We start from the raw sequence: 23,874 nt of genomic DNA, 5'->3' as shown, positions 1-23,874 counted from the left end.
CTGCTCTGCTGATTTTAGAAACATGTCTGGAGAGAGTCTCTACAAGATAGAAGATGAGTGAATTGCTGGGCCACTACTCCAGTTACCCCAAACTCTGACAAACTTTGCTTAAGAAGTAATCATTTGTTGTGCTATGCTACTAAGATTTTTAGATTGTTCACCTCAGATGCTAAGAGCTTGGTTGCTGAGCAACTGAGCAATGCCCCAGATGGGCAGAGCATCACCTTCTAGTGGGCTTGCTGGGTGGATCCCAGTCAGGGAGCATGTGGGAGTCTGTCTCTCTACCTCCCCGCCTCTCACTAAATAAAATAAATAAATAAAAAATAAAAATATTTTTAGGTTGTTAAAGCTGCATAATCTAGTTTTTCTAGACAAGTACTTCCTAGTCTACCATGCCTAATTTGGGAGGTTGTTTTTTGTTTTTGTTTTTTACAGAGTCAGAGAGACAGTCAGAGAGAGGGATAGATAGGGACAGACAGACAGGAATGCAAAGAGATGAGAAGCATCAATCATTAGTTTTTCGTTGCAACACCTTAGTTTTTCATTGATTGCGCTGTCATATGTGCCTTGACCATGGGGCTACAGCAGACCGAGTAACCCCTTGCTCAAGCCAGCGACCTTGGGTCCAAACTGGTGAGCCTTGCTCAAACCAGATGAGCCCGCGCTCAAGCTGGTGACCTCGGGGTTTCGAACCTAGGTCTGCCGCATTCTAGTCCGATACTCCATCCACTGAGCCACCGCCTGGTCAGGCTGGGAGGTTGTTAATATATGTAGGAGTCTTGCAGGTAGCTTCCAGCTCCATGAGTGTTGAGTTGTTCAGAAAGTGCTCACAGTGCTGGGAGACTTTCCAAGGACACAGAGAGTTGTGAGAATATTTTGAAGTGCTCATGATTATGACAGTTTACATCTCAAGAATTTGAAAAGCAGTGTAACTTCTCCTTTGACCAAGTCTCTGTCTCTGTCTCTCTCTCTCTCTCTCTCTCTCTCTCTCTCTCTAAGAGACAGTTTTACATTGAAGCAGAATATAAATGCAGAAAAATTTACATGTCATAAACATTTATATCAATGAATTATTACAAAGTTAGCAACCCTTTACAACTTAAAAAATACAACATTACCAGCACTACTGCAGGTCTCCCTCGAGTCCCTGTCACCAATATTCAGCTCTGTGTTAGCTTAGTTCACTAGAATCAGCGCCTGAAACAGGAATTTTTCATTGTGGTCATGGGGGAGGGGTGTTCTTGGGAGAACAGAAGTGGGGAAACATTTTAGAGCAGGGAAAACGGTAAAGAATGTGGTCTCAGACAGAGACTGCTTCATGAACAGGGAGTTCCAGGCATCAACTGAACTTAGTTCTACCTTGAGGCAAAGTAATTTGAACCTCTGTGTGAATTAGTTATCAGTTGAGGTCTGGTTTTGAGTGGAGAGGAATAGCTCCCAAACAAGATAGCTCCTCTCTGACACAGGCACAGGGAACACTGGGAGGTGTAAGCAACCAGCCCTCACACTAGCCAGGTGGATGGCTGCAATGGGGCTAAAGACGATCTGGAGAACACCACCAGGAGCATCCACTATACATGCTCTCTTTCCAAAAGGTAACCACTATTTGACCTGTAACCTCTTAGATTAAAATTGGCTATTCTTGAACTAAAATGAACCAAGTATATATTTTCTTCGATAGACCTTATTTTGCTCAACATTATGTTTGTGCATTTTATCCACTGGTGATAGGTTTTGGGTTGCTCCCATTTGGGGATTTATAAATAATGCTGCACATTTATAGGCATTTTTTGTTGATATATACCATATTTCCTTATGTATAAGAAGCACCTTTTTTCAAAAAACTTAGGGTCTAAAAACTGGGTGTGTCTTATACAGTGGTTATAGTTTTTTTTTACTTGCATTTCCCCCTTTTTTGCGTTTGTCTTTGCACTCATTGTTGAAGACAGTGATTTGTCATCAGACACAGTGAGGAAAAGCTAATGGATGGGAGTTTTGACAGTAATGAGGAGTTGTATGAATTTTATGATGAATAAAACTTGAGTTCAATAACTTTATGTAATACATTTTTTTCCAAATATCAGGCCCCAAAATTAAGGTGTGTCTTATACATGATATTGTCTTATACATGGGGAAATATGGTATTCCTAAGAGCATGACTGTTGAGTCACAGAGATTGTCAGACACCTCTTCAGATTCTTCCTTGGCCTCTTCTATCTTATAGCTCAACCAAAACAGTGGTAACTGATTCTCTGAAGGTTCTAAACCAGCCTCTAAACTGACAAGCGGGCTCATTGGGCCTGTGCAGTGGGCTTCTTACTTCCCTCTGTAAAGCTTTTCTGCCTTTTCTGTTGATGTTGCAGAGAGCTCTGCTGTGCGGTTCACTCAGAGTTTGTGCACATGCAGCCTAGAAGTGAGAAGATTAATCCATTGTGGAGCAAACATTTTACCAGTGTGAGAGGAATGAATGAACCGATGCAATCCCCTTTCTTTCTTCAGAAGATATACTTAAAACAAATTTCAAGTGGATTTCAGTCCCATACTAAGCAACCTGTTCCTTATATCTCTGTCCAGTTGACAATTCATCTTTGTTTTATCTCTCCCGCTCTTCCTGCTTCGTTGTCCCTGGCCCTCAATCCAGCCCTCTGGGTCATATGCCTCAATAGGTACTTGTGCTTAAACTTTTGTCTCAGGCTTTGCTTTTTAAGAATACCAGATTAAGATAAATTATGTTGGAAGTGGGGTAGTGATAACCCTCAGTTTGTAATGACATCATGGTTACTCACCTCGGTTGATTGGGAAGAGACAAAGGTGAAGTGTTGAGTCACCAGGTGGTTGTGATACTTCAGTAATGTGTGATGAATGATAATTATAGGTGTGAAATTGGCTGCTAAACTGCTCTGGGAATTTCATAGAAGAATGTAATTAGTTTAAGGCTTAAAACAACCAAATACTGACTCAAAATATACTATGAAAGCCAACACTCATGTCAACATTTAAGGAAATCATGTTTCTATCAAACCTAGATCTAATTGTGAAGTTGGAAGCATTTTAGTTAGAATAATGGTGTGCATAAACCTGAAAATTTTTAACATCTAAATTTTTCTGAAATTTCCATGTGAGCCAAGGTAGGATTTCCTTTTGCCGGGGGAACACAATCTCCCTTGCATGGAAAATCAACAGACTTTATCTGAGTCAATACCTCACAACATATTAAGTCCTCCTCAATTGCTTCCCTCACCCATTGTTATCTTCAGGCAAATTGCTAAGGTCAGGTTTTAGCACAGTTCAAATCTTAGTTATAACAGCAAATCACTTACAAACCAAAGGGTCTAGTGGATTTGTCCCTTAATGAGGGGGAGCGTGTGTAGGAGTGGCACTGGGTTGGGGTGGGGAAATGCAAGGCTGGACAGGGAGGAATTTACTAATGTGTTGTACTCATTCATGATTCAAGAATCAATATTCTGGCAAGGAAACCAGCAGTTTGTTGGATACTCTACTAACATTCATTCTCAAATCTTTGGTACAACAATGTCTTATAGTATATGAGGCAGAGATGCCAAAACTTCTGTAGCATGGTATTATGGAAGTGTTGTGGACCATAAATGGCAAGAAGCCTTTGTAGATTCAAGGCTTAGCAAAAGGCTAAGTTCTCCCTCCTTCACCTTCATATTGGCTATGATGCTGAGTATTTGCACCCACTTCACTTGCTTCCTTAAGTTGCTGGAAGCAATTTACATGCCCTTCCTCTTACTCTTTGTTTGTTTAGATGTTAGTTGATTTCACTTATGCATGGTAGGGGGATTCCTGTTTATGCCTTGGGAGAGTTCCTGTTTTAGCCTGGATGTGTAACTTTGTATCAAGGACTTCCTTGATTTGCATATGGCTATATATGTATAATAAAGCAAACTGGGGCTATGGGGCACTCGGATATTGCCATCAGCATTTGAAGAGTCCTCCTGGTCCCATTTTTTCTTAATAAGTGTGTTTCCTTAATTCCGCTCCGTTATTAGGAGCCATGCTGGTCTGCAGCAAGGAAGTAGCCAGAGGGCTATGGAAATGAAAACCTTAGAATGATTTTATTACATAAGATTAGAGAACCCATCACTGGACTCTGTTCCCTGGGAAGAACCAGAGGACTCTCCCTTCACTGAGCCTTTAAGGAATACTCTAGTGAGGAGACACACTGGTGTCTCACTGATACACAATGATGGTTGTTCTCTGTTTTGCCACTTACTCCCTCTGAGCCTAAGCAAATGACTTGGCCTTTCTGAATTTTGGTTTCCTATCTGTGGTAAAGGGAAAATAATAACTCCTAGGATTTTCATGAGGATGGACAAGGCTATACCACCTAGCATAGAGCCTGCCATATATAAGGTCTATTGGAAAGTTCTGTCCATTTTTGGAATAAAACAAAATACAAATTCTTCTGACTTAATTCATGTGGCACCCATCTTGAATATTTCCACACTAATCCTATCTTCCAAATATGGTCCAAAATGGTTTGCTGAGCTGAATTAAGCCTTTCTGTGATCTCTGATGTTGTCAGAAAAGGATCTTGCTCTAACATGGTCTTAACAACATCGTCATCGATCAAAGATGATTGCCCAGAATGTGGCTTATCAGAAAGGTCGAAATCACCTGTTTCGAATTTTTCGAACCATCTTCTGCATGTCCTATCAGAAACTGTACCTTCACCAAACACTTTCAATAAATTTCTACATGCTTCTGTAGCATTTCTTCCTTATTGAAATTCGTATACAATACAGTGGCGTAAATGAACTTTATCAGTGGCCATGGGTACACTATCGCTTCACACATAAGACTAACGTGAATCAACTTTGTTTAGTTAATTTGCTACATCAGTATGTATACATTAAGTGATAAAAATAGAGAGGTGCACATGCACCAAATACACATGTGCTTAGGTGTCAAAACTTGTGATAGAAATGGACAGAACTTTCCAGTAGACCTTATATAAAATATTGAATAAATGGCAATTACCTTTTCCTTCCCACATCATCCTAAGGCCAGAATTTTTCACCAGGGTCACTCTCTTCCCTGGCAAGTTTTTTCCCACCACAGAGCCTACCATAATAATTAGGGTCAAAGGACCCTAATCCAAATTGAAAATATAGTAACATTATCTATGTATCCAACTATTATTAATAATAGTAACTATTTAATGTTAGAATATTTTTATTATGTTACAGTGCTTTCTAATATTTATGACAGACACTGAGGCCACAGTTCTGAGTTGTGTCTGATCTCTACTCTGACATTTTGCCTCCTCCAGCAGAGTCTTTTACACGGCAAGCACTAGTGATCTAAAATCTTTAGCTAAATTACGATGAGAAAATAAAATGAGGAAAAAATAAAAAATAAACTGTATTCACATTCTGAAGCAGTCAAACTGGTATTAAAAGCATGGGAAATAAAGTGGACTTTTTACTTGTTCTCAGTTGGTATCAGTGATTTAGCAGAATAATCAAATCTGCAATAAAATTAAGAGTTTCCAAGCAAACAAGAAGTTGCAAAATATATATTTTATCATACCACTACTGATGCAAGATCATGTGTATGTATCTACAATCCATATCAGAGGTTGTTGGTTGTTGAAAATTGACAGCTAACCAGTTTTCCCAAGAATTGGACCACTTATGAATAAGGAACTGTTACACATGTCTCAGTCTTAGTTCCAGGATGTAACAGATTGCAGACATACATTCTATCTGGACAATATTTGTTCAGTGAAGGCCAAAAGCCACAGGTGATAAAACAGATAGACATAGATAAAAAAAAAAGTCATATCAGATAGCTGGGGGAGGAAAAAAACATAGGGTAAGAAGGTAAGTTGAAGCCAAATTCAGGGGAAATTTTCAAGGATAAGAAAAACAAACAGTGTCAAAGCATGAGAGAAAAAAGTTGGGGGAGAGCCAAGGTTCAAGGCAAAAGGTTTTAGATAAACATAAATTATAATAATTAGAATTCTGAATAATCTCTTACAACTTGTTAGCTGGCTGACCTTGAGTTTATTACTTAATTTTTCTGATCCTAATCTCTACCCTGCTGAGTTGTCCTAAAGATTAAAAATAATACATAGCTAGGGCCTGGCATACAGTAGCAGCTGTATAACAAGAAAGATTTCACCTTTATTTAAGGAGCAATTCTATACCTGCTTGACCACATGCATACTTCAGTAAGTTTAATAAGTAATTAATTACTTACAAACATAGAACTCTTCTTGCTTCAAATAATTAATTTTGTCCACATGTAATTGTTTAATATAGGATAAGCTTACACACCAACATATCTTCTGTGAGACATCTACTTGGTAATTAGCCAGTATAATCACAGCTCTTACTACATTAACTTTCACTGTATCCTTATGACATAATAAAATCCACCAACAGGATGTGCCAACACCAATAAAATTATGACTCAAACGAAGATGAGGTATTTCAGAGCTTGCTAAAGAAGTGACTAAGAGCATTGCCACAGATTTTTCAGGCCAATGAGCTTTGCCTAGTACGTAAAGATATTGTAGTGACTAGAAAAAATTTGTTGCCAACATGAAGCATACTTGATAACCCTGTGAATGAGATTACATCCACTCCATTTTTATAGATGGCAAAACAACAGTGCACAGAAATTATATACTTGCTCCAAGTCCAGCTGACTTCCTCCAAGTCTGATTATTGGGGCTGCTGCCCACCTACCCCCTCTAATTTTTAAGCTGATGTCCATTTTATTGCCCCATGATGCAGAGCAAACACTTGGGCTGCCTTAAGCCACAAGTTGACTTGGCTGGCTCAGTGCATAGTTTGGATATCTCAGAGTCTAGAAATCCTACCCTGTCCAATATACCTCAAGTCAGGTAGAAGTGGTGGGTGGTGCCCAGAGGATCATTCCTGCACACGCATTAACTTAGTCTCCCATCACTTTGAAATTACATGATTCAGGTCATTTATCTTTGGTAAAGAAAAATATATATAGTCCTACACAACAAAAATTTTAGGGTCTTTTATTGTAATAGGTTAATTTGATAAAGCAGTTATTGCAGACTTACTATGTAAAAAGTATGATACTATAGTTGGCTGAGGGAAAAAAAAGAGAGAGAGAGATGCTAATCGCTGTGCAAGGTGAGTGACTAGATTGGGAGGATTTGAAATCATTCTCCCTTAGAAATCTCAATCTATCTCTTCCTCTGTCCTTGAGAATGAGGAAAAGAGGATAAAAAGATTTTTTTAAAGCAAAAAAAAAAGAGGAAGGTAGGAGGAACACTTCAGTTTAATATGCAACTTGATTTATTGCCATGTAACAAGTTTGCATGAAGTGGTTACTATAAACATATCATCCATTCTGAAATCTGTCATATCCATTCAAGAGTTTACAATATAATGCTAGCAACAGCTTTGAGGTTAAATGAAAATAACAAATACAAAATGCATGAAATTCCTCTTGTTTAAGAATTTTAGTTAAAACAATTAGGGAGGGAAAGCTAGCTCATTCTGATCTTCAAATAATTTCAAGTTCATGTTATTTGTCAGAAGAATTTATTCCACTTCAGTCTTGAACCAAGTCTATATTAACAAAGCGAATAAAGATATATATAATGTACCTAAACTCTCCACAAAGTCATATGAAGGAGGGTTTCTTTCTCTTTCTCTTTTTTATTTGTTGATTTTTAGATAAAGGGGAGACAGAAAAAGAGGGAAGAGAAGCAGGAAGCATCAGCTCATAGTAGTTGCTTCCTGTCTGTGCCTTGACCAGGCAAGCCTAGAGTTTCAAACCAGCAACCTCAGCATTCCAGGTTGATGCTTTGTCCACTGCACCACCACAGGACAGGTGGAGGGTTTCTTTTTCTTTAAGTGTGTAGGACATGTGTTGGTCAAATAAGTTTGTAAATATGATATATAGGTTTGCTCGTTTATACTTTGCATTGGGTGTGGGGGAAAGGCTGTAAGCAGGTAGGGTTGTTATACCCCAAGGCAGTGGTCCCCAACCCCTAGGCCGTGGACTGGTACCGGTCCATGGGCCATTTGGTACCGGTCTGCAGAGAAAGAATAAATAACTTACATTATTTCTGTTTTATTTATATTTAAGTCTGAATGATGTTTTATTTTTTAAAAGTGACCAGACTCCCTCTGTTACATCTGTCTAAGACTCACTCTTGACCTTTGTCTCGGTCACGTGATACATTTATCCATCCCACCCTAAAGGCCGGTCCGTGAAAATATTTTCTGACATTAAACCAATACATGGCCCCAAAAAGGTTGGGACCACTGCCCTAAGGCTTAGTTTTAAGACTAAACCTTTCCCACCCTAAGTGATTTTATATCAGAGACTTCCTTGTTTGTATATTGGATTAAATGTTTTGATTTCTACACTATAAAATGGGGCAGACCGGGAGCTTTCTCTCTCTCAGTTCCTGAGATTAGCATTAGAGGAGAGAGCAGAGAAAGGAGAGCAGAGAAAGGACACGTGGAGGAGAAGAGAAGCAGCCAAGATGGCGGAGTGCTAAAGGAGAAGCCAGTTTGTGCAGAGTTTGAGCAGGGAGGAGATGGGAAACAGAGGTGAATAAGGCTGGTGAGGTAGAAAACTTTTTTTTTTTGTATTTTTTTCTTAAGTTGGAAATGGGGAGGCAGTCAGACAAACTCCCACATGCACCCGACCAGGATCCACCTGGCATGCCCACCAGGGGGTGATGCTCTGCCCATCTGGGGCGTCACTCTGTTGCAACCAGAGCCATTCTAGCACCTGAGGCAGAGGCCACAGAGCCATCCTCAGCGCCCGGGCAAACTTTGCTCCAATGGAGCCTCGACTGCAGGAGGGGAAGGAGAGGGGGAAGAAAACTTTGATTCTAGGAAACTCGAATAAGTCAGTGGGTTTGGGAGCCCTGAATGGAAAGGGAAGTGTTTTCCTACTGTGTATATTTCTTGCCCGCCCGGTGCAAGCTAGGATAAAGATGATGGCCCACCAGTTCTTGGCTCCATCATATCATTACCATCTGTCCAAATCAAATACGAACCTGCATGGACCAGGCGGCTGTGATGGTGGCTGTGGCTACTGGCTTTACAACATGAAATTTTAATTTCAAATTGCTTACTCAGCTAACAAATTAAATTGCAATGAATTTAAAATTTAGTATGGAAGGCCCTGCTCATTGGCTCAGCAGTAGAGCATTGGCCCCATATGTGGAAATCCTGGGTCCAATTCCCAGCCAGGGCACACAGGAGAAGTGCCCATCTGCTTCTCCACCCCTCCACTTCTCCTTCCTCTCTGTCTCTCTCTTCCCCTGACGCAGCCAGGGCTCCATTGGAGCAAAGTTGGCCCAGGCACTGAGGATGGCTCCATGGCCTCTGCCTCAGGTGCTAGAATGGCTCTGGTTGCAATGAAGCAATACCCCAGATGGGCAGAGCATCACCCCCTGGTGGGCATGCCGGATGGATCTCAGTCAGGCACACGTGAGAGTTTGTCTGACTGCCTCCCTGCTTCTAACTTCAGAAAAATACAAAAAAAAAAAAAAAAGAAAAGAAAAGAAAAGAAAAAAAAGAAAAAAGAATAAAATTTAGTATGAAGGAAAATTAATTAAAATAATTGAGAATTTTAGTAAAAATGACATAAAGTGTGATAACTACTTTTGTTTAAGTAAACTAGGCAATAACTAAAATAAAGTGTGAAATTTGGCTTAATGGCTAAAAATAGTAAAACTAACCTTAAAACTGTATTTATTACTCCATTAGCAATATCTGAAAAAGTGCTATAACCTTGCAAAAAATATGACCCTGTTTGCTAGAAGAAATGACAGTAGCCCTGTTGTTAAAAAATCCGAGAAATGCAGAAGTTCCTGGGGTTGAAGGTGACAGGCAAGCTGGACTCTGACACGCTGGAGACCATGCACAAGCCCAGGTGCAGAGTTCCTGACATTGGCGGCTTCCGCACCTTTCCTGGTGCACCTAAGTGGAAGAAAAGTCACCTGACCTACAGGTAAAGGGTCTGAAGAGGTTTCCCCATAATACTGAATTTCAGTATTATGAATCTGAGGACAAAATACTTTCTCAGGACAAAATACTTTCTTCTTCAATGTTCTCATACAGGATCGTGGGTTACACATTGGATTTGCCAAGAAAGGCTGTTGATTCTGCTATTGAGAAAGCTGTTGTAAAGCCAGTAGCCACAGCCATCATCACCACCGCCTGGCCCATGCAGGTTCGCATTAGATTCAGACAGACAGTAATGAAACAATGGAGCCAATAACTGGTGGGCCATTACCTTTAATCCTAGCTCGGACCCGGCGGGTAAGTAAAAATATACACTGGGCTCCAAAACCCACTCATTCAGAGCTCACAAACCTACTGACTTATCCGAGTTTCCTAGAATCAAAGGTTTCTACCTCACCAGCCTTATTCACCTCTGTTCTCCATCTCCTTCTCCCTGCTCAAACTCTGCACAAACTGGCATCTCCCTCAGCCCTCCGCCATCTTGGCTGCTTTTCCTGGCCTCCTCCACATGGCCTTCTCTGCTCTCCTACAGCATGGGTTCCTCCTAGAATATAATCACTCTTCTCCCGAACAACATGATCTCTCCTTTTTAAAATTTTTCGGCGCGAAAGCCCTCCCCCAACACACATTAATACAATCACACCCATCCTAAGCAAGAAGGGCAATTAATACTATCACCTGGGCGACGGACTTCCACGTGGGCAGCACCATTTTTAACAAAGTGAGCATAATATATTTTATCTGCCCAACAGCTGTCAAGGTCTGGGAGGAGGTGACTCCACTTACATTCTCCAAGATTTATGAAGGCAAGGCTGACATAATGATTGCTTTTGCAGTTAGAGGTAAGAAAAACAGAAACAAAAATACCATTAACAACCACAAAAACATAAAATGCATTCATTTTCATGGTGGTGTTTTATTGGAAAAAATTTTTCTAATTACCTATTTTTTCAATATTTTTTTTCTCTGCTAGAACATGGAGACTTTTACCCCTCTGATGGACCTGAACAGGTTTTGGCTCACGCATACCCAGCTGGGCAGCAGATTTATGGAGATGCTCACTTTGATGATGATGAACAATTGACACAGGATGCATCAGGTTAGTTACACATCACACAGAAGAATTTTGCTGTTTTTTAATATTTGGGAAACTCTTTAACTAGTAAGAATATTCTGGAAATGGGATGTTCTGAATTTTCCAATGGGTCAAGCATCTGCAGACTATATTTTTGTGTTAATCATTATTGGAAACATTTTTAGATGCCTAAAAAATTTATTTTCTGTCTTGGTAAGTAATATATAGGAAGTCTAATTAAGTATTTCTTTGATGACATTGGTTTTTGTGTGCTCTTAGAACCTTCATTAAGAACAATTTCTCATCATATCAAATTGCAGATATGCAAGGGACAGTGTATTGTATTGAATCTACAATACAATATCCAACTGGGGAAAATGTTCCCTAATTACTTCTTTACTCTTCCAAAGAGAAATTGTTATCAGACTAAAGGGTCTGTTTGCCTGCACTCTAAGACATGAACAAGGGCTTGCAGCATAGAAAGTAAGGGTTAATTCTCAAGTAGGGTCCACTTCTGGGGACAGGAAGCTAGTGCTCAAAGACCTATGACTCCCCTATGGATCCCAAGGCATGGGTTATATGGGGGAAAAATCATTAATCATGGTGACTAAGGGAGTTAGGGTCATGGTCAGGGTTGTGGTCTAGGATACAGGGTCACTGATCAGTGTATCTGGTCCTGAGGTCAGCTGTGGCATCGCTATGGTTTCGTGGCTTTTCTAGGCCTGGAGCTGAAACACAGTGAGGCCTAGATGTTATTTTTAGTTTGACCTGAAAACTGTTCCTAGGTCAGTAGACCTGCAGCTTTGTTCCTAAGAATATTTGATACTGATCAGAACTTTATTGTCCTGAGGGCTTAATTATTAACGGAGTGGTAGTGCAAGGGAGAAGGCGGGTGAGTTGGTGCTGGATGAGGTCAGTTTGAATCAAAAAGAAAGAAAAGAGAAAAGTCATAGGAAAGAAATGAAGATTCTACACAGTTACAAAATAAAAAATAAATTCTAGAAACTGAGATTTGGTTTAGGTTTTCCTGGTTAAATCAACATTTTACTCTACATTAAAGAGATTTTATGGACTCGTTTTGAAGGAAAAAACTATAATCCCCAATAAATGTTCAAACTTTTTAGGTAGAAGAATGTTTCTCAGTTCAAAACTGTATACTTTGAAGAATGGCTTCCAATGTTTTCAAACAATTAGCTAAATTGTTATTCCAATTTGCTAAAACAAATAATAATACTCTTTCTGAAATTTAATTGGTATTTATAATCAAAATACAAACATTATCTCTGTAGAAAGTATAAATGTACAGTTAATACTAAATAAAATTCTTGGTTTAATTGAATCAAATTCTTCCTATAAAGTTTCAAATGAGAACCTTACTAGACACACAAATTATACAAATAACACTTATAAAAGTAAAGTTGACTTACTTGTAATGTCAATCACAATTACCCAATAACTTTCCATTGCAACAGTATTTTTTCAATAATATGAAGAAAAAATCTGAATACAGCTAGTGTTTGTGACAAATACTAAACATGATTGAGCATGTTTTAAACCAATCTTACAAATCCTATGTATGTTGGAACCAACATACACTGAATAATCATCATGAGGCTAAAAATAATACAAGAAATATTCCAATTGCAAATAACAGCAATAAGGTTGTTTAAGGATTTCAGAACTGAGATACATAAACTATGATTCATTTAATTTAGTAACTCAGAAATGTTAATTCTTTGATATAGTGTTAAATTTTTCACTGAAAAATGAAGAGAAATATTTATTGATATGCTAAACAAATGGGTTTATTCCATTCTAGAGTACAAGTAAAAGGACCTGGTTTTCATGAAATTAATAGGATCCTAAGAGGAGAGTAGTTGGATATAGCTTGGCCCTATGTCTCAAAGATTGATGTCAAGAATGAGCCTTGACAAACACTTAGTTTTCCTTAAGTATGTACACAATTGACCTAGTAACCAAAAACAAGGCAAAAACAAATTTTAAAAGCCCTGCATTTCCAGGAAGTAAACAAATGTAATACACTGCTGACATCTGGACTGTACATTTATTTAAAAAATAGAAAATTCTTATTCACAACTTATTAAATAGGGGACAATTTATTCCTCGTTGCCACTCATGAACTTGGACATTCCCTGGGTCTCTTTCACTCGGACAACACTGAAGCTTTGATGTACCCACTCTACAACACAATCACAGACCTGGCCAGGTTCTGTCTTTCGCAAGATGATGTGAACAGCATTCAGTCCCTGTATGGTGAGTGATGCTGACAAAATTAGGCATTGTAGCATTGCAGTGATGGTTTTCAGGAAAGATTTAAAATGCTGCATAAAGCATTTGCAGTCAACTCATAGCTCTTTGAGAAAGTCTGGAAAGCACATGCATTGATGGAAGCATCACATTTCTCCTAACGTTTGCATCCTCACATCTGTTCTCTGTAGGACCTCCCCCTGCTTCCCCTGATGACCCGGTGGTGCCCACAGAACCCATACCTCCTGAGACACCAGCCATGTGTGATCCCACTTTGTCCTTTGACGCAGTCAGCACTCTGTGGGGAGAAATCCTGTTCTTTAAAGACAGGTCAGACCAGAATATTATATTTTTCTATCTTTTTTAATGTATAATGCTTAGAAAGGAACAATTAACCAAGATTGTTAAATAAAATATTTCCGCTACAATTTAAAATCACTCAGATCTGATGTGTTGCATTTTATCATTTTATTAAAATTATTCCAATCATTTTTTTCAGACTTACAAAGATAATTCTTTGTCACTAGAATGTAAGGTCGATAAAGGCAATAGGTTTTATCTGTTCTTCCTTTTTTAATTTTTTTAACTTTTATATCCCCTGAGCCTAGAAAAGGCTTAGAATATGTAGTCAATATGCTGAATAAATGAATTATTGCATTTAAATATCATAAATCATGCAATTTCTTCAAAAAGTGCTGGTAGATCTTGAGAGGCAGGACTATATCTTTACCTTTGCTAACAAATGTTATTTATTTTTTTTTTTTTTGTATTTTTCTGAAGCCGGAAACGGGGAGAGACAGTCATACAGACTCCCGCATGCACCCGACCGGGATTCACCCGGCACGCCCACCAGGGGCGACACTCTGCCCACCAGGGGGCGATGCTCTGCCCCTCCGGGGCGTCGCTCTGCCGCGACCAGAGCCACTCTAGCGCCTGGGGCAGAGGCCAAGGAGCCATCCCCAGCGCCCGGGCCATCTTTGCTCAATGGAGCCTTGGCTGCAGGAGGGGAAGAGAGAGACAGAGAGGAAGGAGGGGGTGGGGGTGGAGAAGCAAATGGGCACTTCTCCTGTGTGCCCTGGCCGGGAATTGAACCCAGGTCCCCCGCACACCAGGCCGACGCTCTACCGCTGAGCCAACCAGCCAGGGCCACAAATGTTATTTTTAAAACTAATTTTAGGTAATGTGTTATATGCTCATGGCACAATATTAAATGGTCACCAAAAGACAGAGGTAAAGGAAAACTCTCTCTATCTCTGACCTATACACTCCCCAGTTCTTTCCATATACGCAGTCACAGCTACCAATTTCTTTTCTTTCTTTAGAATGATGTTCTCATCACATACAACCACACATCAGTGCATTTTTTATGCTACTTTTTTCAGAATGAACACATAATAGACACACTGTTTTATAGACTTTTTAGAATGGACACTAAATAAATAATTAGTACATCGTTAACAGTTTCCCACCAGGTTTTACTACCCTGGGATCAATGAGGAGAACAACTTATGCGAACACAGACTACTGAATTAGCATAAATTGAAACAAAAAGGAAAAATATGTTTCTTTTAAAACTATATCTAAAGGTAAATGACAATAATAATTAATTTTTATGTATTACAGATATTTTTGGCACAAATCCCTCGGAACCTGGAACCTGAATTTCATTTGATTTCTGCACTTTGGCCCTCTCTTCCATCAAATTTGGATGCTATATATAAAGTTCCTACAAAGATACAATATTTATTTTTTAAAGTAAGTAGTATATAAAAAATTTTAACTTATTGAAATAAATTCTTTTATAATAATTTTATTATGACATGAATTTTCTCCATTATATTACATTTTAAATGGTTTATTACTATAAGACTAGTGTTAATGCTTAAATAAGATGTGTATAAAGAATTATAAACTTTATTTTAGAGTATTCAATGACACCTAAGTAAATAGGTGCTATCCCATACTCATGGATAGAAAAATTCAATATAGTAAAATTGCCAATTTGTCTATAGATCACATGGAATTTTCAGTTCAACTGCCAAAATATTTTTCATGGGACTTGACATAGTAGCTCCATAATTTATATGGAAGAGCAAAGGCCAAAAATAGTCAAGTTACTCCTGGAGAAGAATAAGATGAGTAGAAATGTCCTGCTTTATAAAGTCTTAATGTATAAGATAATGCGGTATTAGTGCAGGGATTGATAAATTAACAATGGAACTATCTAAGCTTGTTGACTTCTTTGTCAGACTTTTAAACTACTGTTTTAGTCAGTTCTATTGTTATATGCTATCTGAGCTTCTATTTCTTGAGCTAGTTTTATAAATATATTTTTCCAGGAATTTGTCAATATATTCTGTATTCAAATTAACTGTTATAAAATTTTCAGAGTATTTTTTGTTATCACTTTAATTATTGCTGAAGATTTGTTTTCTTTTTTATTCTTAATACTAAATCTATGTGCCTTTCCTTTCTTTATCAATTGCATAAGATAATAGGATATTTGACAATTTTATTAGTCTTAGAGAACTAACCTTTGGGTTTGTTAATCATCTCTGTTGTACTTTGAATTTCAATTTAATTATTTTCTGTCCATATTCTTATTATTTTCTTCATTTTTGTTTTCTTTTAATTTATTTTGTTACTATTTTTTATAACTTAAGTATGATACTTACCTTTTTAACTTGTAGCCTTTCTTTTTTCTAATATAAGCATTTATGCTTATAAATATCTCTTTTTTCCAGTTTTTGCTTTATCTCACAAATTTTGATATGCAGTATTTTAATTTTGTTTATTTAAAATTATTTTTAAATTAATTGAACAGCAATCAAACAAGAAAAAGAAATAAAAGCCACCCAAATTGGAAAGAAGGAAGTAAAACTATCATTATTTGCTGATAACATGATATTGTACATAGAAAACCCTTAAGACTCCACCAAAAAACTACTTGATCTAATAAATGAATTTGGCAATGTAGCAGGATACAAAAATAACATTAAGAAATCAGTGGCATTTTTATAGACTCCTAATGAATTGTCAGAAAAAGAAATTAAGTAAACAAACATTTTTTTTCTTAACTCATGAGTTATTTGGGAGTTTTTTTAAATTTCAAACTGTATGGGAATTTTAAAAATTACATATGTATTTCTAACAATCTCATTTTTATGCAGATTAAGTGAAATTACATTGCAAATTGTAAAAGGTTATAAAACTCTGAAGTATTACTACTGTCCATTAATTGTCCTAAGATTTATTTATTGCTTGCAATGTGCCAGGAAGCCTGTTTATTAGTAAAGGTCTAAACTAAAAGGTGCTAGTTAGTCTAGAGCAGGGGTCCCAAACTTTTTACACAGGGGGCCAGTTCACTGTCCCTCAGACCGTTGGAGGGCCAGACTAAAAAAGAAACTATGAACAAATCCCTATGCACACTGCACATATCTTATTTTAAAGTAAAAAAACAAAATGGGAAAAATACAATATTTAAAATAAAGAACAAGTAAATTTAAATCAACAAACTGACCAGTATTTCAATGGGAACTATGGGCCTGCTTTTGGCTAATGAAATGGTCAATGTCTGGTTCCATATTTGTCACTGGTAGCTGTAACAAGTGATATGACACGCTTCCGGAGACATGAGGCGTGCATCCCGTGTCACCGGAAGTAGTACTGAACATGAGCGATGCAGTGTTTTGCGGCACCGCCACATACAGTACTCCAGGAGCACAAGATGCATCTCTCACTGACCACCAGTGAAAGAGGTGCCCCTTCCAGAAGTGTGGTGGGGGCCAGATAAATGGCCTCAGGGGGCACATGCAGCCCGTGGGCCATAGTTTGGGGACCCCTGGTCTAGAGACTGGAGCTGAGATGAAGTCATCCTCATACTCTATGATAACTGCTGGGACTGAGGGAAGTTGGTGCCATGGGAACTCAGAGGAGAAAACTTGATCCATAGCCAGGGTTTAGCACAGGTCTCTGAGAGGAGATGCCATTTAGAATGAGTGTTAAAGAAGAACTTTGCTATGTGGAGAAGGGCTGGATGTGTAGAGAGTAGAAAGGTCTTTAAGGCAGAAGGAACTGAACATACAAAAGTAAGAGTGTATCTGAAACTTCACAGCCAGGTATAAGTCATTCAGTCCAGGTGAAGCTAGAGAAATACAATAGTGTCAATACGTGGCAGTGATGTGAAGGAGGAATTCAGGGTTGGCATGGGAGGGGTGATGTAACAAAGTAAAAGCAGAGAGACCTCTAGAATTGTATTGTCTTCATTCACTCAAATTTGTGCACATTCCTAAGTTATTCAGAAGCAGCACAGACTGAATGAGGTGACCAAGAGATGTCCAAGAGGAAGTGTCCAATAAGTAACTGACTTACTGATATGAAGCTTAAAAAAGAGTATTAGGGTAGAAATTTAGATTAAGAAGTCACCAGAAACTATAACTATAAGAAATGACTAAATCTAGGCACTCTTATTTATAAATAATAAATATAAGTCCCAAAAAAGGTAGTGGACTAGAGTTATCTATTCATTTATTCACTCATTCAGGCAATATTTATTAAACATCAGCTATAGATTGGGCATTGGGTTAGTGGTTGGAATTAAAACTCAGATTTCCTCTTTTTTATAAAAATGCATTAAAATAATTTCTAAGACCAAAAGGCTTCCTTCAAAATTTCTTGGGTTTCTTTTTTCCATAGGAAATAAGTTCTGGGCCACCAAAGGAAATGCAGTATGAACAGGTTATCCAAGAGATATCCACACCCTGGGTTTTCCTCCAACCATCGGAAAACTGATGCCACTGTTTCTGATGAAGAAAAGAGAACACACTTCTGTGTGGAGAACAAATACTAGAGGTAAGATACAATAGGAGTGGTTTTTTATGGAGACTAATTAAGAAAATTATTTCTTTCTTTAAGGATATCCCTCACTCTTACTTTCTAATTTTTTCTAACTTCAAACTTTCCGATTACGAGAGAGACAACATATAGTTATTCAAATTCTCAGATAGAATAAAGGGTTCTCAGAACAGCTGATAACTGGCTCATCTATCCAGACATCAAAAGACACCAGGGAGACCAGCAGCAACCCTGACAATGGCCACTGTAGGAAGTCCATATGTGTAAAGACAAGGTTTATAGGGCAAGTGTGGTAGAGAACCAAAAGTTTATTTTTAGTCAAATGATTGAATTCACTTTGAATCTTTATGTATATGCAGTCTTCATGTATTTCTGGCAGAAAGGCACTTGGGCTCCATATGTTTAGGCTTAGAAAATTGACCTCAGACATATACACGGAACCTCTGTAGAACAGCCGTATGTCCTTGTTTCTGGAGAAAACAATGTTTTATGTGCTGAGCTTAAAATCCAGGAAAGTCACACTTTTTTATAGTTATAAAAATGTTTAACACTTCCTTACACTACTTGAGATTATCCAGACTTCCAGACTGTAACATTAACATGACATCATACTGCCACACAGAATGGGGGTCTCTGTCTGCACAATGTTGAGCTGTATTTCTTCCCTTTGGTACAGATTTGATGAAAATACACAGTCCATAGAGCAAGGCTTACCCGGGCTGATAGCCAGTGACTTTCCAGGAGTTGAGCCAAAGGTTGACACTGTACTACATGCATTTGGTAGGAGGACACTCATGTCATTGCCAAGGAGGATACTGGAGCATTTTATATCGAAATGATTTAAAGAATAGAAAACTTTTTCAAATCATTCAGTCTTACAGACTTTTTATTAATTTTTGAAAATTTTGACTTTCTAACTTATGCAAATAACATTTAAAGTTTGTTTTTCTTGAATAATTTTCAAGTCTCTGTTTCATACATACCTGTACATAATAACATCAAAGGATACCTCCTTGCAACATAGCCATTATTATTCAGGTCACTGTGTTGGCATAAAATTACAACCACGTGTGAGCCAGGTTTACTAAGGGCTGGGTGTCATTCTCCTCCATCTCATTCTCTTCTGTTCCATCCCAAGGTGCCTTGCTTGGCTTTCTGTTGCAGTCTGCAGCTGTTGGCATTAAATAATTCATGTGTAAATAAATAGTAGCCTTCCCATATGCTCTAAATAGATAAGATTTGATTCCTGGTAATGGGAAAATAGGGAAGAATAACTTGTTCTTTTTCTGAAGAAATATTGAAGGGAAATGTCAGGACTTAACAATCATTATGCTCATGAGGCTGATGACCTTGTTACTAAGATAACTTAAGCTTAATGTATGCTCAGCAGGAAGTTGACCTCAGTGCATCTTATTGTTGGCCAAATATTCTTGGGTTCAATCTCTCCTAAACTGTGATTTAGGACCTAGTGGGGAAAGAGAAGGCGGTGAAGAAAGAGGAGTTAAAACAAGGTTTTAAAAATCATAGAAATTTATTAATTTGGAGGTAGTATAATTTAATGTTTTAGAGCACTGGCTTTGGAGTCATGCAGATAAGATGAAGAGCTTCCTCCATCTTTCATTAGAGAAAATAATGGGACAATTGCAATAGCTACCTAATTTTATACGTTTTCCTCATTGGTAACATCTTACACTTTTTTGTAAGTATCGGTGAAACAAAGCATGCAAAGCACGTAGCACAGTGACTGACAGTCTCCACTTAAACGCCATTTATTATTAGCTCTCTCTGAGTTATGCTTGTTGCAAAATTGATCATTTGAAAAATTCCTTATTATCTTTCTCACTTATATTTACAGGGTTTTTCTATTTCTTCACAGGATCCTCAAAGTTTGAGTCTGACCCCAGTGTCAGGACGATGACACGTGTAGTGAACAGTAACAACTGGTTATGTTGGGTGAGATAAGGGGAAGATAGATTCATTCCAAATGAATGTAATTATTCACATAATTTATTATGAATCAGAATGATCCATTTTTTTCTGCATGTGCAGTGGCCGAAGAAAAGGAGCCTTGCAGCCATCTTCATGTGTCATGGGGCATTATCTGGACCGCTTCACTTGCTGTTGGATTATATTAAGGAGAAGTGGGAAATACCCATGTGCAATAGGCAGAGACCATATCTCCATAGGTGTTATACTACTATTTAATAAATATTTTTATTTTTGGTATATTCCTTACTTTTTTTAAAAAAATTATTTTTATTAGCTTTTTAAATTTATTGTATTAACATGAATTCAAGCTTCCCACTCAATATAATACCTTCACTCCCATTATACTCCCTTTGCCCCTCCCCCTGACTCCCTCACCCCCTTCCCTCTGGAATTTGCAGTCCTGTTATCTGTATCTATGTGTAATATATATATATAATTTCATTAATCCCTTCACCTTCTCTGATCCCATCCCCTCATCCCCTTTTCCTCTGACAGCTGTCCCTCTGCTTTCTGTGACCCTATATCTGTCTCTATTCTGTTCCTCAGTTCACCGTGTTTATTCCTTACTTTCTAGAATAATTTATTTTCAATACAATGACCATGCTGTACACTGAGCATTTAACAGATGTTCTGCTAGTAAGCATAGTAGGAATACACAGTCCGTGGCTAGGGCACATAGCTGTCACATACCCTCTCCCTTCTTTCTACCAATGGGATTTTTATTTTTAGCTCCCAGATATTGTAAGCGTTCCTTACACATCTAAGAATAAAAGACCTTACTCAATAGTTGAATGGATCTGAAAAAAATTGGGAAAAAGTATTCTAGAATATTGGAGTTTAGAAACTTAACAAATCCGCCTGACCAGGCGGTGGTGCAGTGGATAGTACGTCCGACTGGGATGCTGAGGACCCAGGTTTGAGACCCCGATGTCACCAGCTTGAGTGCGGACTCATCTGGTTTGAGCAAAAAAAGTCACCAGCTTGGACCCAAGGTCGCTGGCTCAAACAAGGGGTTACTCCATCTGCTGTAGCCCCACAGTCAAGGCACATATGAGAAAGCAATCAATGAACAACTAAGGTGTCGCCACGAGAAACTGATGATTGATGCTTCTCATCTCTCTCCGTTCCTGTCTGTCTGTCCCTATCTATCCCTCTCTCTGACTCTCTCTCTCTCTGTCCCTGTAAAAAAAAAAAAAAAAAGAAAAAAGAAAAAAATAGAAACTTAACAAATCCTGCAGTTCATGTCATCATTTACAGGTAAGGAATCAAAATTACCTAGGAATCCAGCCACCTCTCTGTTAACCCTCATATTTCCTTGGTTGTGTTCCCTGTCTGCCCGGGAGACAAAATTTGTCAGGTCCTCCTCACTGTCTCATCAAAATATTCTCTTGTTACTATTTTGTGCTTGTCAGGGCCTGGTGATAAGTGTTTGTGTGCAGAAGGCAACTGTATGGCAGGCTTATCACCACCAAGTTAGATGCTTCCGGTCATACCACATAAAATACAGAAACTTGTCCATGCTTCTATTGAGTCACCTAGATGATGGGCACTGTCTTGGATTCAAGGTTTGGACAGTGAGAAAAACACATTCAATGCAACCTCATTAAGTTTTGTCTAGTAGGAGTAAGAAATTAAACAAAGAGAACTCAAATAAATACTGTATAGCATTTTTAATTATAAAGATATTATGAAATACATGACAAAGTGGCAAGGGAGAATACTGTTGTGCAGGAGGAACCCAGCCACTAAAGTTTGGTCATTGGTGGCATATTATAAGAGCAGAAATCTCTAAACAACTAAAACAATTCAAGTTACCCAATCTGAAGCCAAGGACTATCGAACAGACTTTAAGTTGCACAAGCCAGAACTGATGGTGAACTGAGGAGAGTTCCTGGAAGAGGCGCAGTGGATGTTGCGCCCAGGCAGCTGATTCCTGCCTGGGATCAGTTTTGGTTCAGGCAATTGTAAGAAGTATGAATGCAGCTGCAGGAAGGGATCGAGTCATTCTAGTTTGGGGGAGCTCAAGCGATGCTGAGGTTGTAAACAGGCTGAGACTTGTCAATAAATAGTCATAGGATGTGGTAATGAGACAAAAAAAAAAGAAAGTAAATACAACCTGAGGAAGCTTGGAAGCAGATTTCTCCCCTGTTAAGCCTTCAGATAATGCCTTGAGATCCTATGCAGAGAACTCAGCTAAGCCATGGACAGACAACCATCTCGCAGAAACTGAAATAATAACTGTGTGTTGTTTTAATCCACTAAATTTGTGATCATTTTAAATCTGAACATATGTCTTCTACAGTAAATTATGTGGAGTCACAAACATGCAACATTTAACCAGGTAATTCAGGTCAGAATCTAGTTCAGAAGGTATAAATGTCTCACTCTTTCTTCATGTTCATATTCTGGCAGTGATACCCTTGATGTAGACATATACCTCTGTCTAGGTGATCCCTGAAGCAAGCTTTTGAAGTAGGAAAAATTGACCATTGATGCCCTTGCTTGATTTGGGATAGCTCTTTCCTGCTATATCTCAGTCACCTCCTGATCCAGGCATCAAATAACACTATTCTGCAACATTTGCAGCCATTAAGGAAATTCTAAATGCTAACATGCCTGATGTGCTTGAGTTATAAATGCCCCTTTTTTGCTATTGACAAGTATTGGGGGTTGGGTGTTAAATATGCTTGTAAGAGACAGAGAAATGATAAAGTCAGAGCAAAACACACACAAATAGATAGAAAAGAGACAGAGACAAAGAGAGAAAGGAGGGACAGGGGAGGAAAAGGAAACATGGTAGCAATGAGAACAGTTTTGGCAAGAATGTGTTAACCGGCCCTGGCCAGTTGGCTCAGCGATAGAGCGTTGGCCTGGCGTGCAGGAGTCCCGGGTTCGATTCCCGCCCAGGGCACACAGGAGAGGCGCCCATCTGCTTCTCCACCCCTCCCCCTCTCCTTCCACTCTGTCTCTCCCGCAGCCGAGGCTCCATTGGAGCAAAGATTGCCTGGGTGCTGAGGATGGCTCTGTGGCCTCTGCCTCAGGCGCTAGAATGGCTCTGGATGCAACAGAGTGACGCCCCAGAGGGGCAGAGCATCGCCCCCTGGTGGGCATGCCGGGTGGATCCCGGTCGGGCACATGCAGAAGTCTGTCTGACTGCCTCCCCGTTTCCAACTTCGGAAAAATGAAAAAAAAAATGTGTTAACCATATTTGAAAAGCAGGAAGATGATCCAGACGTGTGCAGACTGAAGAAGGAGTGAATTGATCGAGGGACAAAGTGAATAAAGAAGGAAAAGATTAAGATAACAGATGGCAGGACTACATTAGGAAGTTACCCTGGGCCAGGCCATCTAGGAAGCAACCTGCAGATCAGGGAAGGGAGAGTAGCCTGTAGAGCAGTTTTGTCCTAAATCCTTGGGTGGATAAAAAACCTGGTGGGATCTGACCTGTGGTGGCGCAGTGGATAAAACATCGACCTGGAACACTGAGGTTGCCTGTTCGAAACCCTGGGCTTGCCTGGTCAAGGCACATATGGGTGTTTATGCTTCCTGCTCCTCCCCCCTGCTCTCTCTCTCTCTCTCACTCTCTCTCCCCCTCTCTAAAATGAATAAATAAAATCTTTTTTAAAAAAAACATTTAAAAAATCTTGGTGGGAGGGTCTTTAACCCTCAAAGACCAAGATCAGA

Source organism: Saccopteryx leptura, chromosome 1 (genome assembly GCF_036850995.1).
Source record: "Saccopteryx leptura isolate mSacLep1 chromosome 1, mSacLep1_pri_phased_curated, whole genome shotgun sequence".
In the NCBI taxonomy this organism is placed as follows: domain Eukaryota; kingdom Metazoa; phylum Chordata; class Mammalia; order Chiroptera; family Emballonuridae; genus Saccopteryx; species Saccopteryx leptura.
Note: the sequence above shows the minus strand (reverse complement) of the source record.